This window comes from Pongo abelii, chromosome 7, assembly GCF_028885655.2.
Source record: "Pongo abelii isolate AG06213 chromosome 7, NHGRI_mPonAbe1-v2.0_pri, whole genome shotgun sequence".
In the NCBI taxonomy this organism is placed as follows: Eukaryota; Metazoa; Chordata; class Mammalia; order Primates; family Hominidae; genus Pongo; species Pongo abelii.
The window spans coordinates 146,021,914-146,042,401 of record NC_071992.2 but is presented as its reverse complement, the minus strand read 5'-3'; the positions used below and the strand labels follow the sequence as shown (position 1 = coordinate 146,042,401).

Sequence of the window (20,488 nt, the reverse complement as noted above, 5' to 3'; positions counted from 1 at the left end):
ATGATGTTTTCAGGAGTAATTGTTAACTAACTTTTTTTTTTTGTCAATGAAGACAGCCCCAGTCAGCCACCAGTGGGTCCATGGCATTAAAAAAGACACTGCTCAGAGCAGTTGGGGCCCGGACTCCACATCTACTGCATGCCCTTGCCAAACAGCTGTGTTCTGAGCAAACAGCGTGATGACACTCACCTGCAGGAAGCGGAAATGGGGTCATGGAGTTGGGCTGCAGTCACAGGTGGGGTCACAAAGAGCTGGTGGTGCCACGGTTCCACCCCAACACGTGGACCAGCCTATCAGGAGAGGGCCAGGACAATGCTGAAAGAATGTCTGTTGCTCTTAGTAATGAGTGACAGTTCTCCGCTGTCGGGTAAGTCCTGGGCAGGATGCTGTCACAATTACAATTTGGCCAGAACCCGCAGTCCTGGGCTCAGGTCTTACAACACAGGGAAAGCTGATGGGAGTTCCTCCTGAGCTTAGTAGCGAGGCTGGAGACAGACAGAATGACAGAGAGAGAAAATGGTGCGTACACATGGAGAAGCGCGGAGTGAACACAGATACTCTCTGCCCCAAAATGTGTTTTTGCCACATTTCTTTCAGTCTAATCAGGAGCAGAGAGGGTAGCTTTCTTTGCAATGGCTCCCCCAAATTACAAAGTGAGATAACTTTATTTCCTACATGGATGTACATTTTCGTTTTAACTTTTGGGTTTTAGTGTATGTCTTTAAAGGTTGATTTTTGTTTTGTGACGAGATTGTTTTTCCATTCCCGAGATTAACAGTGTTCTTTTAAAAATACATTGCTTTAAGTAAAAAAACGGGGTCACTTAACATATTAATATAGTTAGTGTGTGGAAGTGGCAAAAATCTTTAAAGGGTGATGCAAACAACTAAAATATGGACATCACCATCACTTTTCTTCACTGGCCTGGAAGTTGAAAGACTTGGGTCTCTGCCATTTTACCTACTAATTAGGAGAACATAAGTCAGTGGTTCCCAAGCCTACCTAAACGTTGGAATCACCTGGGTGTGGGAGAGCTTCAAACACTACTGATGCCTGTTTTCTAACCCAGAGATTCTGATTCAATAGGTCTGGGTGTGGCCTGAGCTTTGGAGGTTGTAAAAGATACCCAGGTGATCCTAATGTCAGGCACATTAGGAGCCAATTCTTTGATGTCCCTGAGCCTTAGTTTCCTTTCTGTAGTATGGGGGTGTTGAGTGTCTACTAAACAGTATTTGTCCTATTCTTCATGTTCTTTAAAAAAAAAAAAAAAAAAAAGCAAATGCTTTCAAGTGAATGGCTCAATGTTTTCTCCGTGAAAGGGACTGCTGGACAGTATGAGACACTGGGCTCTAGATGGATAAGACAGCAGGTCCAGTCTGGGGCTGTTGGTGCAAAGCAGAGAAGGTGGAACCAAAAATGGCGAGGAAAAGGGTACCTGGCAGAAGCTCTTTCCTCTGGCTGGGTGTGGTGGCTTACGCCTGTCATCCCAACATTTTGGGAGGCTGATACTGGAGGATCACTTGAGGCCAGGATTTCAAGACCAGCCTCGTCAACATAGTGAGACCCTGTCTCAATAACAACAACCACACAAACCTCTTTGCTCTAAGCCAGCTTTATTGATAGTTTATATATTCAGACAGAAACAGTGTGTTGTGGGGCAGAGCTAATATGTGTATCCAAGAGATGATGGGCTGCCGTGGGCTAGCAGAGTGACTTCAGACAAGCCTGTTTACCTCTTTAGGTCTCATTTTCCCCAGCTGGAGAATGAAGGGTGGACTAATTGATCCAGACAATTCAATCTATTGCTAAGTCTCCTCTCTACCCCACCTCCATTGCAGTCTTTTCTTGGCTTTTTGCCAATGAGTTCTTCAGAGAGGCAGTAGATGGCAGTAGAGGCTTTTGAATGAGGACTTTCAGGTTGCTTGGCTCACCTAATTTCATCCTGCCACCCTGACACTGCTGGGAATGCTGCCCTGGAAAGATTCTCTGCTGCCTGCAGAGCTGACAGCTGCTGCCTGAATCTACTCATCTGTGAGCCACAAAGGGGCAAAGTTTAAAGGAACAGCACTTCTTAGCTGTTCACAGTTCTACGAGGGCAGGGCAGAACAGGACCAGCTGGTGCTTAAAGTCCAGTTACTTCTTTGCTCTTTCCCTGGGGTCAGATCTCACCTGTTTTTGATCTTTGGCACATTTTCCTGCAATGATGAATGAGTGAGGTGGGCTGGGAGTGAATAAGGAGACTTTTAGGGTAAGAGGGCAACCTGGGCCATCTTTAGGACAAGACTAATTTCTTGGAGGAACTTTTATTTGCACATGATGGTTTTAAAAGAGCTTTCATATACATTGATTCATTTCTTCTTTGAAACTACCCTTTGAGTTCAGTAGAAGCAAAATTGTCAGTTTCGGTAGATGAGGATGCAGAGCCTCAGGGTAAATGGGAAAGTGGTTTTTTCAAGTCAGCCTGCTCTAAGGTGGTGATCAGAACTCAAACCCAAGTCATGTATGTATGTACGTATGTATGTATATATATATATGTATGTATTGATGGAGTCTTGCTCTGCCACCCAGGTTGGAGTGCAGTGGTATGATCTTGCAACCTCCGTCTCCCGGGTTCAAGTAATTCTCCTGCCTCAGCCTTCTGAGTAGCTGGGATTACAGGCACCATGCCTGGCTAATTTCTGTATTTTTAGTAGAGACGGAGTTTTGCTATGTTGGCCAGGCTGACCTAGAACTCCTGACCTCAAATGATCTGCCTTCCTTGGCCTCCTAAAATGCTGGGATTACAGGTGTGAGCCACTGTACCCAGCCTCAAACCCAAGTCATTTGGAAACTTAGTTCAGTCCTCTTTCTATTGAATAAGGCATAGCAACTAACGTGCCCCATATTTGAGTTCCTGTAGGTACTTACTGGGTTATACGTTTTAAAAATCTTTATCATGTACTCACTATGTGTCAGGCACTAAACCATGTTCTGAGAATAGAGGTGAAAAATAAATAACTATCCTTGCATACTGCTCTATATGTTCCAGAAACTGTTGTAATGACTTTAAAAATAATTGCTGATTTAATTCCTCTTAATATCCCTTTGAGGTAGGTATTGCTTTAACCCAGTTTACAGATGAAGAAACTGAGGCACAGAGAAATTATGTAACTTGCTACAGTAAGTAGTGAAGCCAGAATTTAAAGGGAGGCAGTAGCATCCTTTTTCTTTTTCAAAACAGCTTTACTGAGTTATAAGTCATGTACTCCATAATTTGCCTATTTATAGTGTATAATTCAATGGTTTTTAGTATATTTGACAGAGATGAGCAAACATCACAGTCAGTTTTAGAACATGTCTCATAAAATGCCTCATCCCCCCAAAATAAACCTGTACCCATTAACAGTTGGGACGTGGTATTCTTAATAGCTATACTGTATTGTTTCCATGGATGACACATGGTTTTTGTCTTTCAAGAGTTCTGTTGAGTTCAGGACACATAGACAGATTATGACACTACAGTGTAATAACTACAATGACAGTTGATGCTCAAAGAGCAAATAGCTTACAGTATAATGCAGAGTCTCAAAGTAAGGACTTTTACAGAAAGAGAGAGAGAGAGAGAGCAAGAGAGAGCAAGAGAGGGCATGAGCCTGAATTTTCTGCTTATAATAGAGCTGTGATAAATGCATCAAGTACTCCTGGAAATTAAAATGATGTTCATAGAGGGGATACTTAGATTTTGTATGCTGGGGTCAGTTGTTGTGATGTTACCAGATTAGCCAATGACTCCTTTCAGCCCCCTTGGGGAATGTGATGGGGATGGCTGGGTGGGCAATGCGCGTGGGCATAGTCTGGGATAAACAAGGAAGGTTAAGAGCCCTAGTGCCTGGTGTCTGGGAGGTCACGAGGAAAGGCTTCACTGTTACTCTCAGGGTAAACCTGGTGTGATGCACACACTAATACAGCAGCCAAGTTTATCTAGGATATGTCAATCTCACAAGTTATAGAAACTTCCAAGAAGTAGCAACAGGACCCAGGAGCTCACAGCTGGGTTTTCACTTAATCCTTGTACAGTGTTGCCTCAGCTTCTCAAAGTTTCTGGTGTATATGAAGATCCATAACAGCTGGCTGCAAACCCAACTCCTGAGAATCATTTCTGGGAGAATGCCGAAGACTGCATTTCAACTTCAAGAATGGTGAGAAAAGTACAGTTGAAAATCTCATTTTAATAACTTTGTAGTAATAATAATGTCTGCCATGTATTGAATGCCTTCCAAGTGCCAGATGGTTATGTTAGAGTTTTTTTCACTTATTTCACTTGATCTCATGATCAACCTGCCAGGGTCACATTGTTACCCCTAATTTAGTGGTGATTAGGATCAGAAGAGGGGAGGTAGTTTGCCCAGGGTTTACATAGCTAGGAAGTGACAGGGCTGGAATTCTAACTAGCGTGATCAACTCATCCTGGCTTGGCTGGGGCTTTGCTGGTTTTAAGATGGAAAGTTCCTTATCCCAGCAACCACTTCAGTCCTGGGTAAGCCGAGAAGTTTGGCCAGCCTAGTATCCAGGTCTCTTGGGTTCTTTCTGCTGTCCCCTGTAAACTGAGAAGCTCCCTCGACCCCTCTCTTGGCAGCAGTACATGGTTTGGGCTCCCCGCCGAACCCCCTTAGGGACTTGCTATGCTCCTCCCTATCTGTCCCCAAGTGCCTGCTCTCTGGAACTGCTCTGAGACTTGTCTCCTTCCAGCTGTTTCCTGGCCCCCTCAATTGCCTGCTTTCTCTCGTGATAGTTGCTCTTATTTTCGTGTCAGGCCTTTTACCGTTTATCCGTTTGGAGCTTCCCCCAAGCACCCAACCCACTGCTGGCTATAAAGATTTGGAGACCTGGGCTTGAGTTCCAGCTGAGCCGCCTTCTGGCTATTCCCTGGGGAAGCCACCTCACCTCCCTAGAGCCTCTGCTTCCTCATCCAAGACTGAGGGTATAGCTGTGCTCACCCACTAACACTGCTGTATTGTTTAACGTAAAGGCAAGATGAGAACATGGAGTTTCAACCTGAAAGGCATTGCGCACATTGGTTGTCATTACTGTTAGGTGACTTCCTACTTTCCCTGCCTACCTCTGAAAGGAGAAGTGAGTTAGTGGCAGTGTGGACCCTGATTTAGCATGGGAGGTTTTGGAGTCTGCTAGCCTGGCTACCTGTCCATTGTGTGTCTGCTTTTTTCAGATTTAAAAATAGGGTTCGTGAGTGCCTGACAAATTAGTTGTGAAATACTTAGTCTTGTATCCAGGGTTGGCTTCAAGCTTGAAAAGCGGGTTGGAACCATGTGTCTTCAACTTGGCCCAGGACACCCCACCAGGAACACTGGCTTACTGTGCTGTGAATAAGTATTGGTGGCACAAAGGAATGAATGAATGAATGTGGGACAGAAAGTGCCGAATGGGCGATAGGGAATACATTTGAATGGAAGGTAAAATGCTTTGGAAAGTTGAAAATATCTGATGCAAGCAAGCCAATTTCTCACAAACCACTTCAACTATTTCCTAGAACAAGGCAGCTAGTAAAGAAACACATTACATATACAAATAAATAGTACAATCATTTATATGATTCCCTTATCTTTAATTATTATTATTATTATTATTTTTGAGACAGGGTCTTACTCTGTCACCCAGGCTGGATAGAGTGCAGTGGCAATCACAGCTCGCTGCAGCCTCTAACTCCTGGGCTCAAGTGATACTCCAGCATCAGCTGCCCAAGTAGCTGGGACTACAGGCACACACCAGAAGATCTGGCTAATATTTTGTATTTTTTTTTGTAGAGACAGGATCTTGCTATGTTGCCCAAGCTGGCCTCAAACTCCTGGCCTCAAGCAATCCTTCTACCTCAGCCTCTTAAAACACTGGAGTTACAGGCATGAGCCACTGCACCCTGCTACCCTTATCTTTTTATCTTAAATTCTTTCCACTCTTTACCATCTCTTTGTTATGGTCATTTCCACATTAACCCCATTCTGGCTGCTCAGTCATTAACTGAGCATAGATAGGAGCCATTTTTATGATATTTATTTCAGAAGCTTGTAAGTAGGTTGTCTTTTACTTCTCTCCAAATCAGCCCAGAACTCTTGGCCATTTTCAATTATTTGTGTTATTTTATCTTATCTCACTGGTTCCTTCTGCTCTGTCTCCTTCGCTGGTTTCTTTTTTCCTCTCAGACCTCTTACACGGGAAGACCCAGGGCTCCACACCACATTCTCTTTTCTTTATCTAAATTCCTTCCCTTGGTGATCTCATTCAGTATTTGAGTGTCAATTATTATTTACATCTTATGACTCTCAAATTTATATCTCTGTCCCAAACTTCTCTCCTGAACTCCCATATTCAAGTACCTATAGGGCTTCTTCACTCATATATATATATTTATTATATTATATATATTATACATATTATATATTATATATAACACATATATAATATAATATATAATATATATTTTATAAAATATATAAATATAATATATATTTTATTAAATATAATATATATTTTATAAAAAAATGAATATAATATATATTTTATAAAATATATAAATATAATATAAATTTTATAAAATATATAAATATAATATAAATTTTATAATATATATAAATATAATATATATTTTATAATATATATAAATATAATATATATTTTATAATATATATAAATATAATATATATTTTATAATATATATAAATATAATATATATTTTATAAAATATATAAATATAATATATATTTTATAAAATATATAAATATAATATATATTTTATAAAATATATAAATATAATATATATTTTATAAAATATATAAATATAATATATATTTTATAAAATATATATAATATAATATATATTTTATAAAATATATATAATATAATATATATTTTATAAAATATATAAATATAATATATATTTTATAAAATATATAAATATAATATATATTTTATAATATATAAATATAATATATATTTTATAAAATATATAAATATAATATATATTTTATAAAATATATAAATATAATATATATTTTATAATATAAAATTAAATATTTTATATATATATATTTTTTGAGATGGAGTCTCGCTCTGTTGCCCAGGCTGGAGTGCAGTGGTGTGATATTGGCTCACTGCAAGCTCCACCTCCCAGGTTCACACCATTCTCCTGCCTCATTTCCCGAGTAGCTGGGACTACAGGCACTTGCCACCATACCCAACTAATTTTTTGTGTTTTTAGTAGAGATGGGGTTTCACCGTGTTAGCCAGGATGGTCTTGATCTCCTGACCTCGTGATCCTCCTGCCTCAGCCTCCCAAAGCATTGAGATTACAGGCGTGAGCCACCGCGCCTGGCCTGTTCACTTATATTTTTAATAGACATGGAAACTTAACATGTCTTAAACTGTACTCTGGCCTAAGCCTCACCCACTCTTTCTGATTGGTTCCTCCCAGCCCTTCCCCATCCCAGCTGAGGGCAGCTCCATCCTCGGTTGCTCAGATGTCAAACTCTGAACGCGTCCTTGAGTCATCCTATCTCTCACCCTCACTTCTGTTCCGCCAGCAAACCCTTTAGTTCAACTTTGAAATACCATAGTTCCTCAATACCAAGATAGAGATTATGTCACCTTTTATAATAATATATCCAAATTAGGGATGTGGCCCACAAACAGAGGCATGTTGGCTTCAGTGAAATATGACACATCCAGTATTTGGCCATTTCTCAGCCCTCCACATTAACACCTGTTCAAAGTCACCCCAATTGCTCATCTGGAAGACTGCCATGGTCTCCCTGCCTCTTCCTTACATTCTGTCATGTATTCTCAAATGACAGCCAGGGTGGATCTTTTATAGCACAAACTAGATCAAAACCTTCCAATGACTTCCCATGTCATGCAGAAAAAAAGCTGGTGACATGATAATGATGTACAAGGTCCTCTGTGATCCAGCCCCTGTTTTCCTCTATGACCTCACCCACCCTTTTACATCCCTCAGGCTTGCTTCTCCTGCCACACTTGCTTTGTTGCTATTCTTCAAGCAATTTGGACTTGTTTCCACCTTCAGGCTTTTGCAATGGTCATTTCCAGTCTTTCGAGTTCTCTTCTTCTCTCAGATAGCTGCTCAGCTAATCCTTTTACCTCTTTCAAGCTTTGCTCAAACATCACCTGATCAATGAGGCTTCCTTTGACTGCTCTAATTAAAATTGCAACAAATCCCTTACCCTGGTACTTCCCCGATTCTCTGCTCTGTGTTCTCCATCACACTTGACACCCTGTCGCATACTGTACAATTTACTTAGAAACACCTGTCTTCCATTACAAGAATGTAAGGTTCACCAGGGCATGGAATTTTGTCTGTTTTACTTACTGCTGTATCCCCAAGCACCGAGAGTAGGAACTCCTAAATATTTGTTGAATGAGTGAATGAATTTCAAATTCAACAAAAGCTGCAGAAATCAGAGAATAGAAAGTCACACATGCAGGCTTGTCAGACACACTGGCATGGTTTGGGTGACGACTTTTTTCCTCCCTTCCATCAAAATAAGACTCCCAAAGCTGATGTTATTATTGAAAGCAGCAGTGAGGAACGGGGTGGGAAAGATGGCTCATGAAGAATAACGAAGTCAGCGCTTCCAGTGAGCTTGGGTAAGTCAGAAGCTGGGCGGTCATGTGTGACTTCCATTAATCATCCTCTTCACACCATATCAATACAAGTGACAACTTTTGTCTGTACCTCCTGTCTTCAGCGCCATGATATATGATCTGTAGAGAGCCCTAGGTACTAATAGTTGAAGAACCCAAAAAGATGAATGCTCACATCTTGACCCTTGAGAGAAGAGTTCGTCATAATGAAGGGTGAATGGACTATGCAAATATGCACCGGCTTTGGTCTCTCCATCCAGGCCTGGTGGCCATTACCCTGGAAGAAGAGATGGTACTTGTGCATGGTAGCTTTGTGTCCATTTGGTTGCATGGCATGATTCTTTGAGAAGTTAGCTGGAAAATGGGGCAGATGGGGGCAAAGTTATGAGATAAGGCAAAACAGTGAGATTCAGAGCCTCTCTGCTGTGTACCATCTTTTCTCCTTTTCATTCCCTTCTACCCCCACAGGGGCTGTAGGTGACAGAGCAGTATGACAGAGATGAAGACTTGGTTCAAGAATCTCATTTTGCCATTTTCCATACCCTTGGGCAAATTATTGATTTGTTTAGCTTTACCCATGATTTATAAAGTGATAATCCCTTGTAGCTATATAAAATTTTAGTTATCACAAATGGCTTTAGCACTTGTTAGCTAATATGATCCTCTCAATTCTGTAAGGTTAGGGAAGATATAATTATCTCTATTTTACAGTGAAACAAACCCCTAGGATTCTGAGAATTCAAGCTATTTGTCTGAGGTCACAAGGCTTGTAAACAGAGGAGATGAAATAAAAGTTAGGTTCTTCTGTTTTCTATCCCCTATAAAATTTCGAGAGTTTTTCAGGCATTCAAACCTAATTCATTGACATTGAAATATAGTAGCTCATGATAATCATTCCAGGAAAGATTTTCTTAAAAATCAGAAGATAGAAGAAGGGCTTGAAGACAATAGTAACCAGAAGATCTGCGCCCCAAGTTACTAACTCATCCAGGCTGCTTAGACAAAGTAAACAAAACAAGGAGGCAGCTTAAGTTTTATGAAAGCATGCTTCTTTCCAGAATTTAAACATTAATTAAACATCTATGTATGTAGGCACTGTGCTGGTTCTGGGAATGCAATGATGACCAAGATCCAATTCTTATCCTTCAAAGGGGCTCAGAGACTAGTGGGAGAGTCAGAGTATTGAATACATAAATTTAAGGAGGCATCCTAGTGGTTTGGGTTTACAGATGACAGGGAGGGCAAATGAGAGAAAGAATTAATTGCAAATGGAAGAATTGCAGATTGCATTCAGGAAAGATTCAGAGCGAAGCTGAAACTGAGATTGGAGAGTCTAACACACAGTGAATGCTGAAAAAAATTGATTTCCGGCCGGGCGCGGTGGCTCACGCCTGTAATCCCAGCACTTTGGGAGGCTGAGGCAGGTGGATTACGAGGTCAGGAGATCGAGACCGTCCTGGCTAACATGGTGAAACCCCGTCTGTACTAAAAATACAAAAAATTAGCTGGGCGTGGTGGCAGGTGCCTGTAGTCCCAGCTACTCGGGAGGCTGAGGCAGGAGAATGGCATGAACCCGGGAGGCGGAGCTTGCAGTGAGCCGAGATCGCACCACTGCACTCCAGCCTGGGCGACAGAGTGAGACTCCATCTCAAAAAAAAAAATTAAAAAAAAAAAAATTGATTTCCTCCCTTCTTTCATCATTACTAGTCCCAAACACATTCCCCTTATAATTTTTACTGGAGGGTCAATTATGCTTTTTCCAGGGCAGATATTTTTATATTCTTCAGCATATACACATCCTGGCCTGTGGGGGGATGCAGACCAATGGATGTCCTTTTTGAGTTGTCCATGAGAGAAAACCCTGAAAACTTACAGAAGCTGAGATGACCCTGATTAAGAATGGCTCCTTTTTGCAGGGTGACAAGATTGTCCCTACCTCAACATATTTCTGTCCTGAAATAATTCAGTGTTGCTAAGAAGGCAGAAAAGGAGAGAGTAACCTTCTGGAAAGTGCCCCTGGGGTGTAAGACATTAGTCTGAACAGTTTAAGGAGCCAGCGCTGGAGATCACTCCCAGCAATGTACTGGGATGTTGATAAGACATTCCTTATTCAAAGGCCACTTGTCAGCTTTGTGACAAACATGGTGAACCAGGAAGTGGGTAAAAAAAAAGACTTAAAGATGACGGTGTCAATGTCAAAAAGTCAGTGAAGGGCCAGGTGTGTGGTGACTTGAGCCTGTAATCCCAGCTACTCAGGAGGCTGAGGTGGGAGGATCGCTTGAACCCAGGAGTTCAAGACCAGCCTGAACAACACAGGGAGACTCTTTCTCTAAGGAAAAAAAAATCCCATGGAATACAGCAACGTGTTTCTGGCTTTGGAACAGAACTTATTTATTCTTAGAAGCAGTCCTCACTTGGCAATCTGGTTTCCTAAGACATAGCAGATTAAATACAGAAAATTTTAAAAGTGTGAAGAGGAAGGGGCTGCAAGGTTCTGCTCAGGCAAGCTGCATAAAATCCAGAAAGCCTGGCAGAGAACAACTAGCAAGAAGTAGAGAAGACTCAGTAGGTGCCAACCTTCTGGCATTCTGTGCAAGGATAACAGTGTATGATAGCTCAGTAATTCCCATGACTTTTGCAGTGTAATTAATAATGACCCTTGGTCACTGAACAGGACTAAAATTATGTCTTAATATCTCAATTTACAAAGATAAGAGAGGTGAGACACTTTTCCTTCCAAAATAGCCAAGATATTTAATTATACTTAAAAGTTTTTATTTGAGTTTGAAAGAAATCATTCATCAGAAATATCTCTTTCTTGATAAAATAGACTAATGAAGTATTACTTATACTCCTGTCTGAAAAGGTAGCTGCTGTCAAGAGGCAAAGCAGAAGCGTTCTATGGGTCAGGAGTCTTTGTAGCCTGAGAAAGCAGAGAGAACAACGACAGATTGAAGACAAGAAAGGGGCTGTGAGATACAAGCAATCTGGAGAGTGAGTTATGGCTTCAGCTAGGCTTCCAGGGAGCATGGGAGATAAATCTGGAGATGATAGCAGAGGTCACGTCACGGAGGGCCTGAAATGGTAAGGGAACATTGAAGGATGTTAGGGGAGTGAAGGAGTCAGATCTACATTTTAGAATAAGCATTTTGGCCGTCACAACGCAGAGGGTGGAATGAGTATATTTAGATATTTGACAGTTCTGTCCATTTTCCAGAATGTCTCCTTTGTTCCCAAGCAGACAGACCAGCAAAGTGACTAGACGGACTCTCAGTTCTTCACTTGTGGTCTGCTCAGTCAGTAGATAAGACTGGATAGCCATGCGGGCATCAGGACAGTTGTTGGCACTGTTACCTTGGGCAAAACATTTCTCCCCGTGAGAGTTCCTTTCTTGATCTGTAATAATCCCTGCTCTTCCTTTCTCATGAGGCTTTTGTAAGAATCCAATAAATGTGGGATCAAAAAGCATTTTCATATAACAAAGTATTATCCTTTTATTCCATTAAAAATATCTCCTGCAGAGCTAAGTACTAAGGTGGGCACAAAACAAGAATATGATAAACATGTGCTTGATTCACTGAATTCTGAAGCACAACTTGGATCTTGTGTTGGATAATCATGGTTTGCCCTCCAGATCCATTTTCTACCCTTCTCCACCTCCTCTGCCCCACGAAACTGACCTCTAGCACCTGTATTGTGTGGGCGTTTTTCTTCTCTGGTTTCTAGTTGTGTTTGGCCAATGGAAGGAACATGTGGATCAGAGGATGAGAAAAGGAGAGAGAAGTCAGGGTACCTGGTCCACTTGCCTACTCCTTGCTGGGCCAGGTTGGCCAGAGCTCTTTTCACCACCTAAGTCTGTAGCTCCTGTTGGAGTTTCTCCCCCAGGCTTTTACTTTCACTAGATTTGGTAACTGTCCCTGCTCAGGCCTCAGTGTGGCAATGGCTCCCCACTGCTGCTTGTCCTTGGGTTTTACACCATCCTTTTCTGGTTCTCCTAACTTTGGCTACACCTTTACAAACACTTCCTCCATGAAACTCTCTTCCATTTATCTTTTGAATGTGCCATCCAATAGACTCTGGTTTACACAGACATCATATAACTTCATATTACATCTCAGTTTAAATTCATGGAACTGTTTAGAGGACCTCTTTTGTAGCTGAACTTTCAACCAGTTTTGGGCTTCTGTGCTGATCTTACAATTCTCCCTAACTCTTAAGGGATTGGAAATTTGTAGACTCTGTGCTCAGTGCTTAACCAAACCTAGTTTTCTTTAGCTTCTTTTTATTTTAAATTGACTTTATTGAGGGAAAGTTTTAAAGCAAGAAAATGCATCTATTTAAAAAGGTACAGTTCAATGAGTTTTGAAAAATATATATACCCATAAAACCATTGTGACAACTGAGATATTGAACATTTCTAATAAGGAATATTTCCTTATTCCCCTTCCTACTCAATTCCAGCCCTAGGCAATGGCTGATCTGTTCTCTGTCACCGTAGATTAGATCTATCTTTGTTGGCAATTCATATTAATAAAATCATACAGTACAAATTCTTTCATGTTTGGCTTCTCTTGCTTAGAATACTGTTTTGGAGATTATTCCATTTTGTTTCAATAGTTTATTCCTTGTTATTGCTATGTGTTGATTCATTCATGTATTGATGGACATTTGGGTTCTTTTCAGTTTTTGCCTACTATAAATAGAGGTGATATTAACTCTGAGGCAAAAGTCTTTGTGTGGACATGTTTTCATTTTTCTTGGGTAAATGTCTAAGAATGAAACTGCTAGATTATATGATAAGTGTGTGTTTAGCTTTACAAGAAAGTGCCAAGTAGTTCTCCAAACTGTTTGTATCATTTTACATTCTCACCAACAATGTGCAAGAATATCAGTTACTTCCTTGCCAGCACTCATATTGTCAGTCTTGTTAATTTTAGATAAATTTTTTTTAAAGAGATGGATTCTTGCTCTGTCACACAGGCTGGAGTGTAGTGAAATAATCATAGCTCACTGCAGCCTTGAACTCCTACTACAGCCTCCCAAGAAGCTGGGACTACAGGCATGCACCACCATGCCTAGCCCAATTTTAGACGTTCTAATGGATGTTGTGTTAGTCCATTTTCATGCTGCTGATAAAGACATACCCGAGACTGGGTAATTTATAAAGTAAAAGGGGTTTAATGGACTCATAGTTCCATGTGGCTGGGGAGGCCTCATAATCTTGGTGGAGGGCAAAAGGCACATCTTACATGGCAGCAGGCAAGAAAGAATGAGAGCCAAGTGAAAAGGGAAATCCCTTATAAAACCATCAGATCTCATGAGACTTATTCACTACCATGAGAACAGTAGGGAGGAACCGTCCCCATGATTCAATTATCTCCCAACTGGTCCCTCCCACAACATGTGGGAATTATGGGAGCTACAATTCAAGATGAGATTTGGGTGAGGACACAGAGCCAAACCATGTCATTCTGCCCCAGCCCCTCCTAAATCTCATGTCTTCACATTTCAAAACCAATCATGCCTTCCCATCAGTCCCCCAAAGTCTTAACTCATTTCAGCATTAACTCAGAAGTCCACAGTCCAAAGTCTCATCTGAGACAAGAAAAGTCCCTTCCACCAATAAGCCTGTAAAATGAAGAGCAAGTTAGTTACTTCCCAAGTGCAATGGAGGGTACAGGCATTGGATAAATACATCCATTCCAAATGGGAGAAATGAGCCAAAATGAAAGGGCTGAAGCCCTCATGCAAGTCTGAAATCCAGCAGGGCAGTCAAATCTTAAAGTTCCAGAATGATCTCCTTTGACCCCATGTCTCACATCCAGGGCACACTGATGCAAGAGGTAGGTGTTTACATCCTTGGGCAGCTCCATGCTCCATGTCTGTGGCTTTGCAAGATACAGCCTCCCTCCCAGCTTCCTTCATGGGCTGGTATTGAGTGTCTGCAGCACATGCTGCAGTGGATCTACCATTCTGGGGTCTGGAGGATTGTGGCCCTCTTCTCAGAGCTCCACTGGGCACTCTGTGTGGGGGCTTCAACCCCACATTTCCCTTCCATATTGCCCTAGCAGAGGTTCTCCATGAGGGCTCTGGTCCTGCAGCAAACTTCTGCTTGGACATCCAGGCAATTCCATACATCCTCTGAAATCTAGGCAGAGGTTCCCAAACCCCAGTTCTTGACTTCTGTGCACCTGCAGGCTCAACACCACATGGAAGCTGCCAAGGCTTGGGGCTTGCACCATCTGAAGCCATGGCCTGAGTTGTATCATGGCTCCTTTTAGCCATGGCTAGAGTGGCTGGGATGCAGGGCATCAAGTCCCTGGGCTGCACACAGCAGGGAGACCCTGGGCCTGACCCACGAGACCATTTTTTCCTCCTAGGCCTATAGGCCTGTAATGGGAGGGACTTCCACATGCTGTGGAGATATTTTCCCCATTGTCTTGGTGATTAACATTTGGCTCCTTGTTACATTTGCAAATTTCTGCAGCTGGCTTGAATTTCTCCTCAGAAAATAGCTTTTTCTTTTCTATCACATCATCAGGCTGCAAATTTTCCAAACCTTTCTGCTGTGTTTCCCTTCTAAAACTGGTTGCTTTTAACAGCACCCAAGTCACCTCTTGAATGCTTTGCTGCTTAGAAATTTCTTCTGCCAGATACTCTAAATCATCTCCCTCAAGTTCAAAGTTTCACAAATCTCTAGGGCAGGGATAAAAGTCCACTAGTCTCTCTGCTAAAACATAGCAAGAGTCACCTTTATTCCAGTTCCCAACAAGTTCCTCATCTCCATGTGAGACCACCTCAGCCTGGATTTAATTGTCCATATCATTATCAGCATTTTGGTCAAAACCATGCAACAAGTCTCTAGGAAGTTCCAAACTTTCCCACATCTTCCTGTCTTCTGAGCCCTTGAGACTGTTCCAACCCCTCTGCCTGTTACCCAGTTTCAAAGTCACTTCCACATTTTTGGGTATTTTTACAACAGTACCCCACTACCTGGTACCAATTTACTGTATTAGTCTGTTCTCATGCTGCTAATAAAGACATCTCCAAAACTGGGCAATTTATAAAGAAAAAGAGGTTTAATGGACTCACAGTTCCATGTGGCTGGGAAGGCCTCACAATTATGGTGGAAAGCAAAAGGCATGTCTTACATGGCAGCAGGCAAGAGAGAGAATGAGAGCCAAGTGAAAGGGGAAATCCCTTATAAAACCATCAGATCTTATGAGACTTACTCACTATCATGAGAACAGTATGGGGGAGCCACCCCCATGACTGAATTATCTCCCACCAAGTCTTTCCCTCAACATGTGGGAATTATGGGAGCTACAATTCAAGATAAGATTTGGGTGGGGACACAGCCAAACCATATCAGATGTGTAGTAGTATCTTACTGTGATCATAATTTGCTTTTTCCATGATAACTAATACTTTTGGGCATTAAAAAATACTTATTGGGCATTTGTAGACTTTTTGAAATGCTTATTCAAATGTTTTGTTCTTTTTTTGGTTTAGCTATTTTGCTTATTACTGAGTTGCAAGTTCCTTCTATATTCTGAATACAAATTCATCATCAGATATATGTGTTGTGAAGTTTTCTTCAAGGATTTTCCAGGTATTTTCTCAATGATGTCTTTGAAATATGGAAGTTTTTAAGTATTAATGGAATCTAACATATTAGGTTTTTCTTTATGCTTCATTTTCTTGCGCATAAGCTATCTTTGCCTAACTCAATCAATGCCACAGATTCTCTCTCCTATGTTCTTTATAATTTTAGTGGTTATATTTAGGTATATAATTCATTTCAAGTTAATTTTTGTGAATAGTGTTAGGTAGATGTTAAGGGATTTTTATTTTTCCACATAAATATCTAGCTTTTACCATTTGTTGAAAAGAATATATCTTTGCCTTGTTCCAAAACTTAGAGGTAAACACCTAGTCTTATTATGTATGATGTTAGAGTAGGTTTTTCATAGATGTTCTTTATCTGCTTTATGAATTTCCTTTTATTTCTAGTTTGTTGACTTTTTTTTTTATCATGAGGAGGTTTTGACATTTTTAAATGCTTTTTCTGTATCAGTAGAGTTGGTCATATTTTTTCTCTTTATTCTGTTGATATGGTAAGTTGTATTAATTTTGAACTTCAAAGGTGCTTTGAATTCCTGAGAGTCACAGTTTGTATATCCTGTATTAAATTTCTCCTGAGCTGAGCTGGGGTCTTGACTTCCTTTTTTTTTTTTTTTTTTTTTTGAGACAGAGTCTTGGTCTGTCACCCAGGCTGGAGTATAGTGGCATGATCTTGGCTCACTGCAACCTCTGCCTCCCGGGTTCAAGCAATTCTTTTGCCTCAGCCTCCTCAGTAGCTGGGATAACAAGTGTGTGCCACCACACCCAGATAATTTTTGTATTTTTAGTAGAGACGAGATTTTACCATATTAGCCAGGCTGGTCTCAAACTCCTGACCTCAACTGATCCACCTGCCTCAGCCTCCCAAAGTGCTGGAATTATAGGTGTGAGTCATCATGCCTGGTCCTGACCTCTTTTTGATTCAGCTATAAGGTTGCTTATTTCTTGGTCCCTACAACTGCACACCAGACATGAGATGCTGCCATGTGATATAAGAGTGACCTGGTTGAGTTGGGTACTGCTTCTCACTTCTTCCATGGCACTCTCTTCTTACTTTTAGCAATGTACCCTTTATACCAAATGACAACTGTTGCTTTCCTTTTTTTATCTTAGCATCTGCCTGACTGATTTGAGCTTTATAAGAACTGAGACTTTGTCTTTGTCATTTTGGGAAGCCTGGTGCCAAATGCATGATAATATTAAGAAGAACAATAATAGCTATAGAGAAGTACTTTGCTTCCATTATCTCGAATGCTCCCCCAAACCCCATTAGGTTGGCCTTCTTAGACTGTTACAGATGAAGTTCAGAAAGGTCGAGTCTTTTTTCCCAGGTCACCTCACCGATAGGTCCAAATCCATTATTTAAAGCATATTATCTTTCCACCTTGTTGCAGAATCTTTTGCATGGTAGGCTATTAAATAGTTGTCAACTGATTGGTTGCATGAATAAGTGGGTGAATATATTAAAGCAGACTTTCTCTCTTTTTTTCATGAATGGAAGAGGTCTACCTAATGAGGAAAAGTCAGCTTGGGAACTAGCATCTTGGGAAGGCATGAGGGAAGGGGAACCAAGAGGGGTGGTGGTGGGGTACTTGCTAAAAAAAAAGAAAAGGAAGTATAAACTATAAATTTACTTGACAGGGTTGCATCTCTGTGGCTTAGACGTTGGCCACTTCATCTTGGCATGACTATTATATAACAGGAGGATGGAGAAATGGCCGGAAAGTATTGCTTCCTATTACATAACTCTTACTATGTGCCTGACAGCATTTCTGATAATGAGGAGAACAGAAAGTATGCCTGTCTTTGAGAGAAAGGCTTTAAGCTTCTTGCAGGAGAATGAGCCTGGTCTTCAGCCGTTTAGAGCGTTAGAGTACCTGACTGATTTCCTCAGAAAGCCTCAGACTGTCTCTCCAGTCATGGTTCTTTGCACCCCCTCCCCCAGGGAATGGTTGATATTCACATTCCTCAGAAACACTTTTAACATCTAAATATGTGGTCCTTCAGAGCCCAAAGAGGAATGTCTGGTGGAGAAGGCACTAGAATATTTGAGGTTTTGTCCTTTTGTCAGATCGGTCCCTGCTGAGCTGGGCCATGTATTTTTGCTTCCCCAGTTTGGTGTTTTGGTGATAAGAAATTGGAATACTTTTAAAATAGTTCTTCCTTGTCTGGTTAGCATGTTGCAGAAACCTATATGATACAATAGGCATTATCTGCTAGGCTCTGCAGTGATCTCTTATCAGATTGTGCTGAGTAAAGCCACCTTGCGGGTCAGTTAGGGTCAACCTTCAGAGCACCAAACCCAATAGTGTTTTTCACCTGCACCACTTCCCTTTGACCTAAGTCTCTCCAATGCCCAGCAATTGTTCTGTGTCAATATGTGAAACCAAATGAACCCACGCTGGAATCCTCCATTGTCTTTACTCTGCATGCAGTCCCCAGAAACTTTTGGTGGTGCCAGCACCTCCAGAACCTCTCTGGAATCCAACCACTTCTTACTCTCTTCTCTGCTACCTTTCCATGCAAGTCCCCTTCTCGTTTTTCTTCTTTTACTCTTTTGTCTCTAGTGCCCATTCACCACACAGGAGCTGGAATTAACGTTTTCAAACTTATAAATTAAAGCATGCCATAGTGCTGCTAAAAACCTTTAAATGCTTTCTCCCGTCTCCTCCCTGTGCCTTTAAGGCCTGTTGTGATCTGGTCCTGTCAACCCTTTGACTTGATCTCCTATCACTCCTATTCCTGACATCCCGACCTTCCTTCTGTTCCTCAAACACACTTTGCCTTAGGCTCTTTGTTCTAGGTCTTCTTGCTACTTGGAAAGCTCTTTCTCAGGATCTTGGCCTGGCTGGTTCATCAGTTTTCTGATCTCATCTCAAATATCATCTCCTGCCTTGCTACCCTATCTAAAGTTGCCTCTCATTCTGTCTCTATCCTATTACACTGCTTTATTTTTTTTTCATAGAACTTACCTATATCTCTATGCTTTTGTCTATTTCCATTTATTTCCCTGTTTATTTTCTATTTCAGAAGTTCGCAAACTACTGTGGGTCAAATCAAGCCTGCCTGGTTTTGTAAATAAAGTTATATTGGAACATGGCCTGGCCTGTTTGTTTATGCATTGTCAATGGCTGCTTTGGCCTTATAAGGGCATTACTGAATAGTGGTGACAGAGACCATCTGGACTGCAAAGCCTAAAATATTTAGTATCTGGCCCTTTACAGAAAAATTTACTGACACCTGCTCTGTCTCCCTCCACTACTTAACTGTCTTGTTCACTGCTAATTCCCCAGCACCTAGTACAGTTCTGGGCACATGGTGGTTCTCAATAAATATTTGTCAACTGAACTTAGTCAGTGAAGGAACACATTGTGTTCCTTCCAAAACCAGACATTGTGACTGGTTTTGACTCTAGTTGTTTATGTCTTTTGACCCTTATTTCTCGTAGACAAAAAGGAATTGGGTACTATGTGTATATTCACATGCATATGTACATTTGTGTGTTCTGGAATGAGAAAATAGTGAGGCAAAATGGACAATATGAGGTTCTACATCCATACAGATTATTGTTCCAAACCTGTATCTGTAACTTAGTGTCTGTGTGGGCTTGGAAAACACAGTCAACCTCTTTTGCCTCTGTCTTTTCATCTTGAAAAAGGAGAAACTGGGACCCACCTTTCATGGTTCCAGTGAACATTTTAGGGATAATATTGACTGACTTTGGATGACTAGTCAAGATATGGAATGTGAGGAAGACTACACTTAGTTTTCATGAAGGAGCTTGAAGGAACGGAGTGCAATGAAGTCCAAAGTGTAGATACCACCATTTTGACAATTCAGTTCAATTCAATCAACTAGCCCAACAGACACTGATTAGGCACCTCTTGTGTTGCAGGCGCTGTGCTATGTTACAGGAATGTAGAAACTATCCAAGAAGTGCTTAACAGCCCTCAAATTCTTGACTAGCTAGTATGCCCAAGGCCAAGTCCTTCATGCTTGAGAATGCAGAGACAAACAAGATATAGTCCCACCCATGCAGGCTTCTGATCTTACAGAAGAGTTCTGAGGAATTCACCTCCTACACCTAACAGTTGAAGGTTAGAAGAACCGTAAAAGATATGCAAACATCAAAGAAGATCTAAAGAAGGGGATATGACCATGTTAGGTTTATTTTTAGGTTTGAATGGAGAGGCCTACAATATTGTCAGCCTTTTTT

General features: G+C 41.0%; 1 long non-coding RNA gene across 3 annotated transcripts in view; it reads left to right on the top strand.

The window, feature by feature from the left end:
- The first annotated feature begins 376 nt into the window (after positions 1–376).
- The window catches only part of LOC129047545 (uncharacterized), a 98,987-nt gene continuing 78,875 nt past the window's right edge, over positions 377–20,488 (top strand). The window contains exons 1-4 of one of the 3 annotated variants that reach the window (XR_008509300.2): positions 380–519; positions 4,057–4,178; positions 16,162–16,261; positions 20,168–20,300. This is a non-coding gene — a long non-coding RNA (uncharacterized LOC129047545). Of the gene's footprint in view, positions 520–4,056; positions 4,179–16,161; positions 16,262–20,167; positions 20,301–20,488 lie in introns of those variants that run through there. The other 2 variants (XR_008509301.1, XR_008509302.1) reach the window with 2 other exon arrangements.